Source organism: Cygnus olor, chromosome 6, assembly GCF_009769625.2.
Source record: "Cygnus olor isolate bCygOlo1 chromosome 6, bCygOlo1.pri.v2, whole genome shotgun sequence".
In the NCBI taxonomy this organism is placed as follows: domain Eukaryota; kingdom Metazoa; phylum Chordata; class Aves; order Anseriformes; family Anatidae; genus Cygnus; species Cygnus olor.
The window spans coordinates 21,701,340-21,719,383 of NC_049174.1; the positions used below are offsets into that span (position 1 = coordinate 21,701,340).

The 18,044-nt window shown below is 36.0% G+C and overlaps 1 long non-coding RNA gene across 2 annotated transcripts in view; it reads left to right on the forward strand.

Annotated features, from left to right (window-relative positions):
* LOC121072455 overlaps positions 1 to 18,044 on the forward strand; it is a 109,804-nt gene that overhangs the window by 34,406 nt on the left and 57,354 nt on the right. For both annotated transcript variants that reach the window (XR_005821229.1, XR_005821228.1), the window contains exon 3: positions 1,307 to 1,408. This is a non-coding gene — a long non-coding RNA (uncharacterized LOC121072455). The remainder of the gene's footprint in view (positions 1 to 1,306; positions 1,409 to 18,044) is intronic.

Sequence of the window (18,044 nt, forward strand, 5' to 3'; positions counted from 1 at the left end):
CACAGGCGTACAAGCACACACAATTACTGCTTAAGCTTATGAAAATGTAGCTCTTAATATCTGTTCTAACCTCCATTAGGAATATTATAGAGCTGCAGTCTGCATCTATATTGGTTATTTAACAGTGATAGTGCATATTGTAATTGATCTAGATAAAGATGTTAGCATAAAGTATGGCAGATGTGCTTAAACCTTATGTCCCTATGTAGTCATATTGGCCAATGATGTCTTAATTTTCCCTGAGATAAAATGTGCAGCTCCATGCTGTAGCTTGGTGCATCTTTTAAAAGAAAAAGAAAAATTCCTGTGCATCTTTACTTAAAGTGACAGAGTTATTATCAAAGAATACAGATAATTAAGTGCTGAAACTGAAAACCATCTCAGAGCGAAGAATTCTGCTGATTTTGTGTGTGATTGTTTACAGATTTTGTTCTCCATTTGCTCCCAAAGAATACACTTAAACACTCAATCAATGAATAACCTACAGCAGTTTGTTGTAGATTCAATAATGGGGAATGGTGCATTGTACCAGGATAGTCAGATATACCCATAGGGAGTGTCAGTGGTCAAAATGCTTCCATTGCCAGAAGGTAGTCTGAAAATGGTCTAGAAATTCAATACAGCATTGACCCTACATTGTATACATGATCTGCAGTCAGTTTCTCAAGCTTATTTGAAGTTTAAAAACCAGCCATTTTAATTCTATCGTTCAAAATATATATAAACATATATCCTGGATTAAAACTCTCCCTTTTTCTAAAATGGTAAGTTTGAGGTTTTTTTTTTTACCTTTCTTTCTGTGCATGCATCGTATTGTTTTATTTTACTACAAGCAGGTCTTATGACAGGTTTCTGAAAATACACTTTTAGAACATTTATTCTCCCACTGTGAGATATCTCTACCAGGTCTGTCTCCAATACCAAATGTTTTTGAAATGCACAGTGATGCCAAATTACCAGCAATATGTCTGTTGCTAGATTTACTGAAAAGCTTTTAACTTATTTTGATATGAGGAGGTGTCTTAAACTATGAAGTTCACAATTCTGTCCATTAGTAATACAGAAGTTTGCTTGAATTCAAAATATTTAAATACGTGTCTGAATGCAATTTAAAAAAATAAATTGAAAACTACATTATACTTTTTCATTTGTTTACTGGAGTACACAGAATTAAAAATGTTTTCTAGCTGGTAACAGAAAACTAAAACCATTTCTATCTATGCATATTTTTATTCTGTGTTTGTTTCTTAAAGTAGGCAGCAATAAGGTTCTGAATAATGCTGCCTGGTATCCTGCTTGCTCCCAGTGCCCAAATGGATCCAAGGCTGCGTGTGAGTTGTTCGAGAAAACAAAAATTTTCTGCTGACTAATGAGTCTCTGACTTCCTCCAGTCTACCAAATGTTCTAGGTAAGTCAGACATGTTTCTTTTATAGTGTGGTTCTTATTTTCTAAATTGCCAGTGAATTTCTTGTTGAAGTAAAGCAAAACAGTATGTTGCATTACCCTGTGCTTCAGATTGATGCATATTAAAGAGGGTGTTACTACTAAATACTTAGCAAAACAGTCATTCAGCTAAGTGCCTAGAGTTATACATATGACCATAAAGTGAGATTACAACACAAGCAATTTTTATGGCAGGATTTGTATAGTATTGCAGGACAGTTCTCAGAAAAGAGGGAAAACTAACAGTAGATTTTTGCTAAGTGGAAGTCCAATTGTTTTTATTAAAATAGCAACCATCAATTTATTGGTTTGATTCAAATGTTAACAAAGACCTTTCTCCTTCAAGTCTTTTTCCATGAGATTTCAACTGTATCCTATTTAGCAGATGCAAATGTTTCCTAAAAGAAAGAGAACAAAATAACCTTTCAGCTTTTTCTGAAGCCTAGAAGTGTTTTGTTTTGCCAGCTGTCTATGGAAGTTCAGTGCATAAAAGGTTAGGAGCCTAACTTTTTTTTCTGTCTTGTATATCTTTGAAAAATTGGTTTATGGCGAGTCATACATCATGTAGCTAAGACATATGGGAATAGTTAAAGATTAAGGTAAATAGACAAATTGAACTGCTTTAAATCATTTTTCCCTGTTTCACTTTTATGAAAGAGCTTATGAACAAAAGTTGACATTAAGCAATCACAATAGGCTATTCTATATATTTTAGACAGTGGTAAAGACTTTAGTGTCAGAAAGTGTTGCATCACTGATAGTTATATCAATTTGATTGGTGTCCAAGTTTTAAAAATGTTACTTTGTCAAGTCATAACCTTTTCTGAGTCTTTCATTTGTCATTGTTTTGATGATTATATCTTAAAAAAAAAAAAAAAAGGGGGTGGGGGCGACAGGCGGGAATGTTCTTTGCATCAGGAATCATATCATGTTTTCTAAGACTTATCAGTTGCCTTGATAAAATTAGGGATTTTGTCATTCTTACACAATATGATTGCTTAGATGTTTGGGTGTAAATGTTTTGTTTTAAATACAAAGATTAGCAATTTCACCCAAGGAAAGTATGTTAGAAAATGCACCTTCATGACATGTCAGAATATACTTTTACAAGCCAAAATACAAATGAGAAGATTTTTGTCATACATCGTCATCGTACTCTGGCTGTTATACTTAATTGTGTTACTATTGCTGGAAGCTTTAAGACCAAAAGGAAAAAAAAAGTCATCTGACAAAGCAAGGTAATTCAAAATTTGAACTTGATATAAGCAGACACCTTTTTTTGTTTCTGTCTTGACTGGTCCAACAAAATATGGATATTCTGTGGATCCTTAATGACAACTAAGAGGGAATGGATCTGTTTTGCCTATTTGTGTGCTTTGAGTACTTGGCACGAAGTTAAGAAATGAGAAACAATAGAGTTTCTACTAAAAAATCTCATATGTGATTTAAAGTTTTGTTTACTTTGTGATTTCAGAGGAATCACTTGTGTTGTCATTTTGAAGGGCTGGGAGCTGGGGTTGGTGTTCATGATGTTTTGAAGATGAATTGACCATTGTCTAAATATTTCTGTGTATTATAGGAAGGTCAGGGGGAGGGGAAAGGGAAGGAGAAAATAACCAAGCTATTCTGGTAGGAATTTCATTCATATCCTTGGGGACAGTTTAGCCAAACAATCCTAAACAGATTAAAACACTGGACTTTTCCAAAATGGAGGCTAAGTATAATGATGATGGTCTTGATGCTTTTACAACTGTGGTGGGTAATATGATTACATAGCTACGTGAAGTTTTGCTCCTTTGCAATATTTTTTTCTTATTTGATTGTAGGGAGATAATTGCCAGTTTTAGGCCGTGTGTTTTTGTCTATTACTTGGCTGGTAACTAATTACTAATCAGTTTTGGTTTTGCTGTATGCAGTAATACCAAATACACAGGTAGTTTCTCTTATCCTTTTGCAAATAAGAAGTTTATATCAATCTCTGTAAACAAAAACTTCTGAGTATCTATCTGTTGCAAAAGGTCATTTGATTTCCAATACAGATGATGGATTTAAAAAAAAAAGAAATACAATGTAATACTGGAAATATTCTTCTCTGTAGAAAGGTAATAATATTACTTGGTAGCTGTTTTACGTGGGATGCTTAGTGTTTTGAATTAAGGGATTTATTTCAACTGTTTTTGTAAAAATGCATCAGTAAAGCAGATGCTGATTATTTTCAGTACTGTGGGTATTAGTGCAGCTCTTAGTCTCTTTGGTAGGAAAATGTTTGTTTCCTGAAATCTATTGCTACCTTTCCTGTCTATCACATCCACTCCAAATAAGGCAACCAATGAGAACCCTAAAATAATCAAATAATTCTTAACTGAGTTAAATTCTCTAAATTGATGGAGAAATGGCTCTTTGTAAGAAGTGAATATTAAAATGAATCTCTAAAAAAATACTTTTCTAGAACAATTTTCTGTATTAACATAGATTATTGAACTACATGAGAATGTTCTATGTTACAAAGATATATTAGCGTGGTTTTCTGGAAAGGCAACTTTTCTCTCTCTTTCCCTCTTAATATTGGCTGCGGAGAGTACCAGTAAGTTTAGCATGACACGACTGTAGCTCGATTCAGGCAAGGGAACTTTGCCACTTCAATCACAAGAGGGAGCTGTTGGAGCTAAAACTACAAGAAATGTGCGCTTACACATCGCTGTTTTAATCAATACTGCTCAGTTCTAAATATTTAATGAAATACATTAACAATTATTAGTTTCCACCATCACACCCTATGACTACCACTGACATGCATTTTCTAAGAGAAGTATGAAAACAATAATTAGAGTGAATAAACCTATACATTGGTGGTAATATATTTGGCGTGTGTGTGGGAACAACAGCCAATCTTTTCTCCTTATGTTGGTGACAAGCTTAAATCTGCTTCAAAGAAAACAGTCTTGTCAAGCAGTGAAACATTACTTTTGTTATAAAAACCTTTGTTACTCATTTACATTGTTTTGCATCAAAAGTCTGTGGGTCCAACTTTTCTAGTGGCTCTGGTAAGAAATTGAGCTCACACATGAATGTCATATGGTGAAGAATGTCTGTTTATATGAAAATTGAAGAATTATCTGTTTTCCCCCTGCAGTTATGCACAAAGGCATCATTGTCAGTTGCCTTTCTTAGACCTTCCCTGCAGGCATGATCAGACTCAAGCAGACAGCTATTTTCCTTTAATTTTCCACAGCAAGCCAGTAATGCTTATGATTATTGTGAAGTCAGGAAAAGTTTAGTTTCATCAAGTGACATGTAGTGTTGCAATTAGTTACTTAAACACTTCTTATAAAATTTTCTGCTACGGTATCTAGCTTGTCAGATGCAGCTAAATATTAGCATCTCGTATTAAACAGGAGGGTAAAAACTCCTAGCAGAAAGCACAGCTGACAGCTCTCAACATGAGCTGAATGATCACTCACAATTGTAATCGATTCTGTAAGTACTGAACACAAACCCCCAGGCAATTGAGGAAAATAGGATGATGAAGGACTGCAAACTAATACGTTACACATCTTCATTGATTAGTCATTGATTAACCATTATTTTCCTGAATGACAAACAGCTAGCGGTAAAGTAACTGAAGCTGATGATTTATTTACATGTTAGACAGAAGATGACTTCTTTATTCAGCTGATCGTGAGCTAATGCGAAATCAGAAGACAGCAACAGTTTAAGAATAAAGACAGGTTTATAATCTTTTCTGAAAGCATTCCTAGATTCAAAACGTTTTTACCGGGAACAAACTTAACTAGGCTTTCAAGCAACGCATGAAATTCAAATGTGGATCATCTACACAGTACCTGTAGTATAACTACATTTAAAGAGAAGATCATTTTATAGACTTGGTATTTACAAGAATATTGATCAGTGCTTATTGAACTTTTAATTTAATTCTCTGTTTTGTTCAGTGCCTTATTGGCAATTAAACATAGCTGCAGAAATGGCAGAATAATGGTTTGTAATACACCTACTGTCTTTATTATTCTGAAAGATACATCCAAACCTTAGCTATGAACACCCCATGGAATTAAGAAATGCATAATTAGGAAGCAGTCTACACATCTGGATATCATATTTTCCTTTACTACATATCAAACATCTAATTATAATCAGCTCCTACTAATACACTGCAAAGTAAAACTGACTGCATTAGAAGGTGGTAGGGCAGGGGGGTGGGGGTGAGCTTGCTGCCAGTCCAGTAGACGTATGTTGAAAGTCCAGTTGACCTTTTCCCCTTCTGTTTTCTTTTGTACCCTCTTTTTTTTCTTCTTCTTTTCCCGAAGAGGGTATAAATTTATTCCAAGTGAATGTGGTGCTTAAATCAGTTTAAGGAAAGAGGCTTATGATATTCTCTACTTGAGAGATTCCGCAGTACTCCAGGTATGAAAGTATTGTGGACAGTATCTGTTATTTATTAGTGGTGAATCAGTAGTGTTTTTTTCTTTTTCATAGTGTTAAGTTGTGATGAGCTTTTTGTAAGCATGGGGATACAGTATGCTTTTTTTTTTTGGTACAAATTAAGTTCTAAATTAACATTAATTAATGTCCCCTTAATGTAGGGTGCTAGTGATCTCTGTGATTTGTATGTTAAAAGTATCTGAGAGTTTCAGTGAAAGGTGTATGCTTTCAGGAAATATGAATGTAGAATAACTAAGAGAAATTCATCACCATTGCTAGATTTAAAGGTTAATTATCATATCACATAAATTAAGAAAAAAAGAAAGATGCCAATATACCATAGAACTGCAGTTGAAGTGTAAGTATGCTTGATACTACCTCTAACTGTTCCATTATTACACGTATAATTGTGCTATTCTGTTGTCTTCTGGTCTTAATAGATTTCTAATTCTGTAGGTTAATACATTAAAATATCACAATACACTTGGCCGACTCTTTATACATCAGATTCTCTCTCCTAATTTTATTTTGATGAAAACTATATCACACACCTTTTATCTCGTGTTTTTATAAGAGGCTTGTTTACAAGTGGATAGCAACTGACATCCAGCCGGTCCCTTGAACATATTTAATATGAACTTCTGTTAAAAAGTTTGTCAAACAGCAGTAAGCATGATCTTATTTTAGGGTTTTCAAGTAGCACTTGTAACTTGCTTTCAAAAGAGCTGATGGTCAGAGGTAGATTTATACCTTTATTATTCTTTCTCTTCTGACATCTGAGTAAATTTGGACCACTTAGCCCTTTGGGACATCTAGTTCTTCCTGAGTTTCAGGACCAGATGAGACTGGGGAGCAGAAGCATCTCACCATGCTCCAAGTTGCTACTTGCTTGGCTGTTCCATGTTGTGAGCCCCAAAACAATGATATGTATCAGTTCAACACATCTTAATTGTAAATCACTACCTCCTTACGGCTAATCGTCCCTGTGCGTATCTGACGAACCTGCAGCACTCCTGCCCTCCCAAGTGCTGCCTTCCGCTGCATGCCGAGCATTTGCAACTGGTCAGTGCTGATTGCTTTAACAAGTCTGAAAAATAACAAAAGAAAAATTACTCTTGCTGCAAAACCAAAAGTAAAACCTCTATGACAGGTTATGAAAATATACAGTTCCTGTTCCATTACACCTATACTTTCAATACATGTTGCTGATTCCCTGAATAAAAGTGAACAAGAAATCCAGTGAATCCTTATGTAATTTTGTGTGTCATAGTTTGTATCACCCATTTAAATCGCCAATTAGGCGGGCTACATGCGTGAGCAGGAGTGTGATGTGGCCTACTATGTAATGTTAGTACATATTTTGTAATTGAGAAAAAGAAATATTTTGGGTTTTACTTGTCATTTTTTTGAGTGCAGATACATTATCACAACTACACAAGGGGTAGAATATGTCTCTGTCTTCAAGCATATTTAATATCTTTAAATTTTTAAATGAAAATGTAGCCGTCAATTTTAAACTAATTTGGATGGACAGCAATAAAATGCAAACCTCACTTCAAATTAGAATTTTCAGTGAGGATTTCTAATGGAAAGTAATTGCTGACAATAGGAAATGACAAATTACTAATTACTTAGTTCAATTAGACTTTTGTGCCTTTGGTCCTAAGTGGCAAGCATACAGCAAATCTTGCACTTTTATAACAATTAATGACACTAAAACTATTTAAACTGCCAACAGATGTGAGTAAGAAGACATGAATTGAAACTTACTTAATTTACATACTATCACAATTTTATATCAAGTAAATGGTGTTTAATTTTTATGTTACAATTAAATATCACCAGCATAGTGTAATTTCTGCAGAACTTTTCAGGATAAAGTAGTTTTGCTGAAAGGCTAGTGCTAATGCTCTTTTTTTTTTTTTTCCTCCATCTTATCATAGCACCATCTTCAAGTGACTGTAAAATATAGAGGGGCAGAGGATGGAACACTTATTAATTTTATATATATATTTAAGAGTTTATGATAACAGTTTTCCTGAAGTGATGGCATAATTGCCTCAACTAGACTACTGCAATGTAAGATTTCAAATTTTCCTTCTAATTAATGGGTGAATACAAAATTTTATCCAGTGAATAGCATTCAGAAGCAATACAAGATACCATATATTTGCTTCTTAGTCTTTAGAAAGTCTTTCCAGAATTTCTGTTAGATCTTGTTCTTCCATTAGCCCTGTGATGGTTTATGCTGGTGGTTTTTTTTTGTTGTTCTTTTGTTTTTGTTGTTGTTTTTAATAAAGTCTAAATTCTTCATACTTCACATCTCTCAGATTAGCTCTTTTGAATTGCTTTCAAATATGTTTCTACTGAATGTGAGCAATGGCAGACCTTACATTGGCGGTAATCATTTCTGGACTGTCGTTAATACATTTATGCACAGATATTTGTTCCCTATAAACTTTCCCTAAAGTTCTGCACCTCCACATTTCTTATACTAGATGCCTAAAATTAGATGCCCAAACAACCGTTTTGTACCTTACTGACTAATGGCCTCTTTTCAGAGTGTTCCATGTGGTCATTAAGATTTCCTTAGGTGTTTAGTAGTTCTGAGAACCAGACACTTCTGTTTAGATATATGAATACATAACTTGGGAAATATTGCCTAGTCATATGGTTTTAGTCAAGAAGAAAAAGGTATGAAATTGTGAGGTTATTAATCTATCAAAACGCTTTCTTTACAGATTATTTTGAACTTATTTTCTGAGACAAAAAGTAAGCTAAAGGCAGTGTTTAAAATGATTAATCCAACATTAATCTGTTTTTTTAACTTTCCAGAAGAATCTCCCCATCCTTTTGTTTTGTTGCAAGATATAAGGCAGTACATAGTACTGTAGCAATCTGTGTTCCTGCTGAACAGTGTAGATTGGAGCGAATATTCTAAATGTGGGAGAAGAAATAGGAATGTCTTTATAAAATATAAATGAGAAAGCTACATGAAAATTAAAATGTAGGATCTGAATCAGGAAAGATTTATAGAAGTGCCTACATCTATTTTCAGGAGTTGTCTTGAAAAAGAGAGTGTTTTGTAAGGAAGGTTGTGCAGGTGAGTAGTTTTGGTTTACAAAAGAATTTAAGTATTGATAATGTTATAACAGCCTTAATGCAGCATATTACAAGAGAGACAAGCATGAGACTGAATATACTATTATGGCACTCTTCCTAGGTATGCTTTTATCTAAGTTCTTCTCTGCAAATGACTGTCAACTGATCATTGCCTTCCTCAGTCTTTCTATCCTTTAGGTAGTACTGCAAACAAAATAATATAACAAAACTCTCCGTGATTTGAAACATTAGGCAGCCCAAATGCTGAACTAAATGGGTGTAGAGAGTCCTCTGTATATTACACACGAGGGTTATAACCATACAAATATATACCTCAAGAAGTAGTTCTTCACCTGGATTTTGTTAGTGCAGTTTTGTTGCCAGTAGAGATGCTTCAGTCTTGCCACTTAAGTCTGGCAATTCCTGTTGAGTTTTACTGTTATAATCCTCTAAACACCAACCTTGCAGCCTAGGCAGTCTGTGAAACTCCCGGCAAAAGGATTTCTGTATTTCCCCCAACAGATTTGTCTTGCTTTTTTTTTATTATTTTCTTCTATTTAATTTTGCTTTACACTTCCCGTAATTAGGGTGATTATACTATTACTTTAGAACAAAGATGATAACTGAATCGAATTGCCAGCAGTAATTTTAGACAAACCGATGTTGTTTCACCACAGCTGTAGTTTTCTCTTCCCAAAAGCTCAGTGAACTTTAGAGCTAGAAATATAAGAAAGACCATACCTCATAATAGAGGAGAAAGGAAAAGCTTAGGCAGGGGGTAGGAAGCCTGGGCAGGGACAGAGGAAAGAAAGACTTTCACAAATCAGAAAGGAAAAAAAAAATGTGGCATTGGTATTGTGCTTAGAAAGAGATAATGTGGAAAAGAGGTGAGAGCAGGGACAGAAGTATACCTGGAGTAAGAAGGACAGAAAAAAAAGAAGTGGCCTAATTAGAAGAAAAAAGAGAGAGACAGATGATGGGGGGAAGCAAAAGAAGGGTCAAAGATACCAGGCAAAAAAAATATAATGAAGCTAAGGAAAATTAGCAGGACAGATATAAGGCTAAGAATATGGTGTCTTCATTCATGCCACAATGAATCATGAGAGGAGAATGTTTAGGCTGATTTAATCATCCGCAGAGTGTATCATTTCCTTTACAGCTCCATCATAATTACTGAGGCACAGGCAACAGATGAAATGCGCAATTCTTGATTGTTTGGACTACCAAGGAAAATGAGGATGGAAAGGACAAAAGGCGAGAATACGTATGTATTTATATTTAGTTGTAGTTGGAATGCAGTGTATACATGCAAGTGTACATTCAGCTCACATGAGGAGATACCTGTATCTCCAGTGAGGTTAGCATGTAAGCTAGATTTCTAATGTCAGAGTAGTGTCAACTAAAAAGGACCAAGAGTGTAATATTTTACTTCAGTGGCGATATATTGCTTAAGTAATAAAACATACTGAGTAAAGTTAACTGTTTCTAAAATATAGTCATTATTTTTGTAAGCACTTCCTTTTGCAAAATATTTTTGCATGATAAAAAGGTTTAATTATATAAACTGGGAAATACAAATACCAACACTATTTTAGGATTTATAAAGGCCACTTAAAATTGCCATACCTTCTCAGTTTCTTTGGCCCAGAATATTTCAAAATGACGTTTTTCATTATAGAAGCTCTTAGCTGTCTGACGTGATTATTCTGATATACTTTTCTGCAGTATGAAAAGTGATATAAATGAATTTTTATCTTACCTTTCTCCGATAATTTTCTGTTATCATATCAGGGAAAACGAGCAATACGGACGATACTGTAAATATTTTCTAGCATATGGAAGTAAATATAAATATGGTACTACCTAAGAAATAGGTGTTATATTGTTCTTTGTCATGAAAATTATACATTTCCATTTTATTTTTAAGACAGTGAACTAATAATGATTCTTAAAGTAACTCTACTAAAAATTTTTGATAAAAATTGATTTAATCCCTGGTTTATTCAGTGGCTGAAATTCCATTACTAGTTCAGAGTTTCTGAACAGGTAAACAAACTGAGCTTGCTTTTTTTTTTCCTTTTTTAAAGAGAGGAAATCTGAAATGTGAAAAGAAAAATTGGTATCATTTAGAACTAAGACCCTGATTCAGCAAAAATCAGCCTGACTTGTGCACTGGGCAAGGCCACTGAAGTCCTGAACAATTGTTTTTCATAGCTACTCATGCCATGGAAGACAGATGGTTGTTTTACTAAATGAAGTCCAGCCATCTTAAATACACTTAAAATAAAATGCTTATTTAGAGTACTTCATATACTTAATAGCATTAAATAATGGTTCAATATTAATAACAGATTGTTATGTGGATTAACAGTTGTCTATATCTATATTGTATGTGGTGTATCTGTCAAATTGCAGTTGTTAATGAATTAAAAGCTTGTTAAATTTCATGCACTTTTGAAGAAAATGATCTGAAGGATGACAATTTTCAAAAGAAAGTGTAGCTACAAAATGAAAATGTGAAAATAGAAAATTTAGTATATTCTTTAACTATATTAAGGATAATGCACTGTCATAAGTAAAAGACAGATCTGTATAAAATTCAGAAGAAAGCAACCACCCCTCTTAGAGTTCAACAGTACAGAAGAAAAAGAGGGGAATAGAGAGAACAACATTTATTGGAACAAATACAATAAGAAGGAGATGCTTTTACAGTCAGTAGATACAGAATAGAGGAAAAAAAAGACTGCTTTTTTATTTTTTTAAATTAAGATAAAGGAAGAGAAACTAACAAACTCAGTTTTTGCTAATAGTTGGATGCTGGTGTACCAATACAATCAGATGAAATGCAGATTACAGATATAGATTTTGTTGTTGCTTTGTAGTGGATTTGCTGCTGTTATGGACAAAGTGTTTAGGGCAAAATGCCTTTTTAAGAGAACAGAGCGTATTAGTACGCACACAAGACTATTGATATTTTCATGTCTTTGTCCATGTGTCTTGAGTGACTGGATAGTAGGAAAGAGCTAAAACAGGGATACATGATTTTTGGCCTGCTGCACAGCACTGACCCTTGGAAATGAGGCACTTACATGCCATCTATATTGGCAACTGTCTAGAGTGGTTGTGACTAAAAATTTTACCTTGTTACTATAGTACTGGAGAAATAAGCTAATGACTTAGCAGGCTAAACAAGTAAAGCAGACTAAGCAAATGTGTTTTGAAGTCAGCTATCCAAAAAAACAAGGTCAAGCTCATGCCTGAAAATGGCTGTTACAAAATAAAGCAAAAGAGAACTTTATATACACTTTTCTTCCTAAACTTTTTGCCTGAATTTTGCAGGAAGATACAGATAAGGACAGAAAAAGATCTAATGCTAATTATGCTTCCCACTGCCTTACCTAACAATAGGTTCTTAAATAACTGTTATTGCCAGACTGAAGCAGTCAAAATTCAGTTCTCTCCAAAATCATGAGCTTGTCTAATCTCATGACTTTTGTAATAATCATTTTCTGGTAGTCTGTTTTTCTTTAATTGCTCAAGCCCATATTACCTGGTCTTTTTCCTTTTCCCTTTTTTCCTAAGTAAAAATGGAGCTGCTCAGTTTAGAAGCAGGACTTTCTTCAAAAGCAGTCTATTGCTAAAGCTTAATGCTTAGGAGCACGGGACATGGCAATGCTGAAAGTCCTTGCCTCTTGATGTGGCACATACTGCAACTCATCACAAGGAAGTAAGAGTGAGTAAAGCTTCTTAAGTCTGGGCTGTGCTTTTCTAAAGAGCATTGCCTACTGACATCCCAGGGAGGTGGAATCAGCTGTCAGGCTGTCTCAGAGCCTTATGGCCCTACCAGAAAAATGGATTTGTGTGGCATTAAGTTGTTCTTGGCCCCATTAGGTTGCATCACTGCTACAGCCAAAACCTGCTTTTAAACTTCTCGTGTGTTTGATCCCCTGACTTAGGTCCTCTCACTGTTGTAAATTGCTTCTTTGGGGAAAGGAGAGGGGCTGCCCATGTCTCTATTGTAGACCTTAGTAACAGGGATGTTCCACTTCCTACAGTGAAGGGGGAAAAAAATGAGAAAAATCTTTTTTTGTTACAGAGAAAAACAAATTAGTAGGTTTAGAAATGGATGATCTCTTAAATTATAACAAATGGGTGAGTTTTTGTTTTTATCTGGCAAAAATGTAATCCAACGTTGTCAGCAGATAGATGTGTCAGGAATTAGTTCACCTGACTACATTTGCTATGACCTGAGATCAGTTTCTCCTCCCCATCACACCAGAACAGGTCTGATGCAACTCTTCAGACACCCATTCCCCCTGGGGCTTAGGGGGATGCCAAGGCAGTGAGGAGGAAGAATTACCCCATACCTTGAGACAGCCTGTGAGGGGTGCAGGTACACAGCTGCCGAACTGAATTTTGGAAATGCAGGGTGTCCAATGAAATTAGAATAGAATAATTCAGTTGGAAGAGACCTTCAAAGATCACCAATTTAGGAGGAAGTTCTTCACTCAGAGGGTGGTGAGGCCCTGGAACAGGTTGCCCAAAGAATCTGTGGATGCCTCATCCTTGGAAGTGCTCAAGGCCAGGTTGGATGAGGCCCTGGGCAACTTGATCTAGTGGGTGGCATCCCTGCCCATCACAGGGGAGTTGGAACTGAATGTTCTTCAAGGGCCCTTCCAACCTGAGCTGTTCTAGGAAGTCCAAGTGCCTGACCACTTCAGAGCTAAAAGTTAAAGCATGTTCTTGAGGACATTATCCAAATGCCTCTCGAACACTGACAGGAATGGGGCATCAACCACCTCTCCAGGAAGCCTGTTTCAGTATTTCACCATCCTCACAGTGAAGAAATTTTTGCTCATGTCTGGTCTGAGCCTCCCCTGGTGCAGCTCTGTACTGTCCGCACACGTCCTGCCATCAGCGACCAGGGAGCAGAGACCAGCGCCTCCCTCTACGCTTCCCTCCTCAGGGAGCTGCAGACCAGTGAGGCTGCCTCTCAGCCTCCTCTTCTCCACAATGAAAGACCGAAGTGTCCTCAGCCTCTCCTCACAGGATGTGCCCTCCAGCATTTTTACCAGCTTTGTTGCCCCCTTCTGGACGTTTTCAGGTACCTTAACAACCCAGTATTTCCAGAGAAGTGGTGAAATAGTAAGCTGGAGAAAGTGCTTTTCTTTTCTGCCAGGCCCATAGCCCCACTGAAAGTACTGTACGTTTTGGGAAATGTGATTTTAATTACTCTCCTGTTGCTTGCTGAAGTCTGATGGGCTTAAGTAGGAAACGGCAGCTTCTGGTTCCTCAATTTCCTTTTCTTCCTTCTTTTTTCTCCTTCCTACCTCCCTCCAAAAAAATCCACGCGTTCTTCCATGGGGATTTTCTATCGCCATATTGTGAGTACAAATAATCATAGCTTGATGGATAAATCTTCACTTCTGTTCATCAAATATTATGTTCCCTGTATGTATCAAAAGACTTTGTTTTGTCACAAAGGGTTTGTTTATGAAGAAACGAGGAAATGGAGAGTTTAAAAAAAAATATAATAATAAAAATAGTCTTATTGGACTGCAAAATGAAGGATCTGCTAAGTTCCCACAAACAGAAGTACGTTTGTTGAATATTTCTTCCTAGAGATGAAATAGTTGTAGGACCCTCAGCCTGTCACTGGAACCTGCTTTTTGTGCTCAAGACATGAGTGCTGCAACACCCCGAGCCTGGGGCAGAGTCCCTCTGTGTCTAAGTGTGGTACAAGCAGACCCTTCAGTTTTTCTAGATTCTTGCTTAGTCATGAAAGGTAATTTAACTCTGACTTTAGTACTATCCACAGGGTTTTGGCAGTCATCTATTGATTTTTTTTGTGTGTGTTTTATTTTTTATTTACCTCTCTGAATTCCATATGGCTTTCGATTTAGTTGTACTGGAAAAGGACAAAGAAAAATCCCACTCTGGTATGTCAAAAACTACACTTTGACTCAATAGGGAATGACAAGGGGTGAAAGACATTTTTCTGCGGGCTTACAGAACGCTGTTGTTGTTTCAATAATTCACAAAACCACTGGTGTTTAGAAACCATTGTCTTGTGCCAGTACGCGCAGTGTGCACAGCTATGAGGAAAGGACAGATCCTGATCCGTGAACCCACTGTCTAGCCATTTACCTCCTACAGCTAGTGAGTTCCTTAACTTTTATTTATTGATCGATTCATTCTTTTTAGCGTATATTAATATTAACACTGAAAAAGATTATTTTCCTCCCGAGCAGGCTCATTTTCTTTCAGTCCTTGTTGTCCTTCCTGTGTTACTGAGACGGCTTTTGGTTTCCAGGCTAGCTAGCTGAAAGACTGTTTGTGGCTACAAAAGAGCCAAACCAGGGCTCAGTACATGGATCTGAGGAGGATTACTAAGGATTCTAGGGCATTTTGCTTCTGTCCAAAATTACTTTAAGGCATAGGTGTCAGATAGCTTGGCTGTGTCTGATGGATCAAGGGGACGGAGTGAGAGTGAGAAAGAGAGGTGAAAGGGATAAGGAACGGATTGAGGACAAAAGGAAGATCAGAAAGCAGTCTGGGTAGTGAAGGGAAAGACAGGAACAATATCTTACTTGTGAACTTCTATTTCTAACTCTTTGAATACCAAAGGCAATTGAGAGCATTTCTTCAGACATATTGACACAAACTGGAGACAGGTGGCTGGCTTTAAAATTTGTCACCGGTTGCAAATAATCTACATCATATTAGAATTACTGTATTTGACAGATTTTAGAAGAAGGAAATACATTCTTATTTTGAATCAGAAATAAAAATGAATCAAGTGTTTTACACTGCTCATCTATTTTCTTCCAAATTCATTCAGTTTGAGAATTCTGGAACCATTCAAACCCACAATAAGCAGCACGTTGGGTGCCTGGCATGCTTGTGAGCTGCTACCGGGGCATCTGCGCTGCAATGCTGACGTTCCTGGAGCTTGCCTCCCAGCTTTGATCACCAGTACCTAGTACTGTGACATTTAGGGCATGCAGCACTGTTCTCTGGGTTTTCTGCAGAAATAGGGCTTGAGCAGTTTTGCAAAAGGACTGTCAGGATCCCCAGGGCTGCAAAGTCTCCCTCAGCCCCTCCTTCTCTGGATAAAAATAAGACATTATTATTTTAGTGTAAGTGCACATGCACTGGTTTATAGCCAAATAACTAAATGTGCCAGGTCTGACTAATTTCACCATCTCACTGCCCATCTTCGAATGTACAGCCCAAAGAAAGGGTAAATTTTTGCCTTGCCACATGAATGACCTGCTAGATATCCATGAATATTACTGAACCTCTGGTTCACCCAGGGCAGAGTATGATCATTGCCATGAGGTTGGCAATAAAAGAGCCCCAGTTATTTAACGTATATAACTGTTTTCAGAACTGAAATGTTAAGGTGATTTAAAAATAGCTAAGAGGTATATACAGCTAGTAAATACAGACCGGTCTCCTAGATATGAGTGTTTGGAACACACTGGGGAGAGGAATACAAAGTTTGATAAAGAGGGCCAAATTTTGTCTTCAGGTCTTCTGGATGTTGACTCTATTTACTGTTCTCTGTGTACTTTACTAATTGAGCTCACACACGTATACTTTTTTCCCCTTCTATCAGCCTATAATCATATCCCTCTTTTAAACATCTGAACCACAAACATGGTAAAGTAATTTGTGTAGTGGTTTTATCGCATCCTGCAACTTTCAATGTTTTGTCTAAAATACGTGAAGTGACTGTGCAACCCAGATTTTCTATTTGTAGAAGAGTACCAAAATTTATCAGAGGCGTTGATGAACAGCTTCATAATTATCCGGGAAAATGAGACTGGAGGAACCAGTGACCCATAGAAAACAGAATACTGGAATCATGTTATCTGCATTTATAGGAATGTATAGATTAAAGTAATAAAGGAGTTATGGTGGAAAAATAATGAAGATGCCAGTAAACCATACTTTCAGAAGTAAATGGCTTTTTGCAATGAAGGCCAATATGATCAAAATTCAGTCACATTTGGCTTGTAGCTATAGAAAACGCATGACTATTTATATCAAAAATAGGTGTTGTGGGGGGGGGGGGGGAGAACAACAATAAAATAAGAGCATCAGTCTCTGAAACCTGGTAAAACTCTACTGAGATAGAGATATGTGTACATATAATTATGAATGCATATATAATTACATTCTATTGTGTTTCATTGATTTACTTTGATCCCAGTTCTTTGCTAGTGATATAATGAAGAAAGCTAGCTCTTTAAATTTTGTTGTTGTTGTTCAGTCCCTTATATTTGGTCAAACTGCAGTTTCATTGCTGGATAATATGGTAAAAAGATTCATTGTAAGGGTTACCTAACAACATTGGTGGTGTTGATGAATAGTTGCAATTAATACATTCCCTTAATTAGTCTGATACCCAGAAGATGCACCTGGCAGGTCATTTTAATACTACAATTGATTTATTGCTGCTAGAAATGATTTTACCAGCTATCTTCAGAGAGCACAATTAGAGAGGATTTCATTTTTTTATGCATTTTCACTGAGGAATAAACATAAAAGGTCTATGTAATTCAGAACAAAGCAGCTATAATGTACTAATGGTTTATGGATTTTATTAATATTCAGATAACATTAGAGGCAATTTTAGAGAATACCAACCTATTTTCTATATGAAGTATTCCATTTTTAGTATCTGAGTGCTTTATTTAAAAAACAAAACCAAAGCATGATATTTTAAAGGAGTTGCTATTATCAGGTATGGGAAATCTAAATGGTGCAAGATTATAGATAGATATGTGTTTGTCTATGCTCTGTGCTGTGTGGTATGTGTGTCAGATGCATTGAGATTTGGAAAAAATATAAATTATGTACTATTTTTGAATCATGATGAAGTCCCTCTAAGCAAAGAGATGTTTTTCTGGGGTTACTATACAATGTTAGTAAGTCAATGTCAGCTTTGCCCTTCACAAAAGTATCAAATCTTATTTTCATATTTTTAAATCAGTTTTTTTGAAATTGATCTTGAAATTACCTCCTTCTCTTTTTTCCTTCAGCTTACAGT